Raw genomic sequence first — 2,134 nt, forward strand, 5'->3', positions numbered from 1 at the left:
AACATCTTTGAAACCCGTTTCTACATTATAATGGCTCAGACCAACTATTCTTGAGAGTTTCTTTTTTTTTTCTTCTTTTCTTTTGTTTTAACAAATCAAAATATTATACCTATGACGCTGTCGTTTTATGTGATATATAATAATAATAATAATAATAAATAATAATAATAATATAATAATAATAATAATAATAATAATAATAATAATATAATAATAATAATAATATATAATAATAATAATAATATAATAATAATAATAATATATAATAATATAATAATAATAATAATAATAATAATAATAATATAATAATTAATAATAATAAAATAATAATAATAATAATAAAATAATAATAATAATAATAATAATAATAATAATAATAATATAATAATAATAATAATAATAATAATAATAATATAATAATAATAATAATAATAATAATAATAATAATAATAATGATAATAATAATAAAATAATAATAATAATAATAAAAAATAATAATAATAATAATAATAATAATAATATAATAATAATAATAATAATAATAATAATAATAAGAAGAAGAAGAAGAAGAAGAAGAAGAAGAAGAATATTTCTATAGCGCCTTTCGTCCAAATCTCAAAGCGGTTTTTTTAATGACATTGTTTACCCAGGTAACAATAATGTTGCAAAATATCAAAACAACTAAAAGCATTAAACGGAGCATCAAAAACATCATTAATACAAAAGCCAAAAACAATACATTTAAAATTCAAAAATATTTGAAATATTACGATTAATTATTCTTTGAAAATATACATAAAACTCGTCCCATCTTTAGCATTATAGTTGCTTTGAACGCACATGACCTGGGGTAAATTTAGCAAACAAACTTCAATCCCACCGCTACAGATCCCGTCCATAGTTGTGATACCACACCGTGCCGAAAGGACTGTTAAATTCGGACCTAAACTAGGTGAGCTTTACCCGTCACGACAAGTTGTAGTCAGATTCCTTAGATACCAAAAAGATACCCATCCCAACTCAGTGTGGCCCAAAGCTGTTATTTGATCAAAGTAGGTCGCTTTTACAAGCCAACCTCATAGCAATAGGAAAATTACAACGCTTGTATTCAGTTAATACTTTAAACCCAAGAAAACCCGTAGTTCCATGAACTCACGGCACTTTCTTTTGTAAAGTGATTGATTTTGCTTCGTCGCTTACTGAAAGACGAATCATACAATCAGAGAATTGCTAACTAGACGCCTATGATGGCTGTTAAATATTTATCAAAGGCTGTAAGATTACATGACATACCGACTTAATTTTGTAAAAGTAGATTATAAATGCTTCTGTTGTGACAATGATGAACGATCATGAAGATGATGAATGCTAATGATGAAATGATGATGATGCGGATGAGTGATGATGATGATGATGACGATGCTGTGATACGATGATGATGATGATGATGATGATGATGATGATGATGATGATGATGCTCAGCAGACGTCGTGTGATTGTGTCAAGGCACGACTACCATTGTGTAAAATCGAGCTGTGGCGGGATTAATCCTACAATCACGGACAATCATAGTTTTAGCTATCTATTATTGTTGTTCTGAATCTGAATCTGAATGTTACTCGAAGTCGACTCAATTCTGAGTAAGACCAAGATTTTGGTTCCCCGGCCATATTGGCCGATTTTGGCTAGGGAGACCAAGATTTTGGCTCCCCGGCGTGAACCCGTATTTTATGGAACCGGTTTTCTACTTCTATTATTACATATCTATTATGTCTTTTATATTCCATTCTTTTCTAGAAAATTCCCTTCTCTCACTGCCCTTATCATTTCTATCACACCCTTGGGACTCACAAACCAACGCCAAGCTAATGCTTCACACTCCAACCATCATTGAGTACAGACGATACAATTTATATTTCATTTTATTCGTTTTCAACCTTTGTTCATTGTCATGCTGACTAAGGATTTATGCCCAAAACGTCCATTGTCTGTATTCCCATCCTAAGCCTCTACATAAACACTCTTTCGTTAGTACTTTCAAGATCGCAGCTTCAGGTTGCCCCTGCCGCTCTCAAATTTTTGGTGTCTGGATTTGACTTCTAAGTGATCTCAAACTTGGTCGCATGCTCTCGGA

This window comes from Berghia stephanieae, chromosome 1 (genome assembly GCF_034508935.2).
Source record: "Berghia stephanieae isolate SIO BIC M18660-M18661 chromosome 1, UCSD_Bste_1.3, whole genome shotgun sequence".
Lineage (NCBI taxonomy): Eukaryota > Metazoa > Mollusca > Gastropoda > Nudibranchia > Aeolidiidae > Berghia > Berghia stephanieae.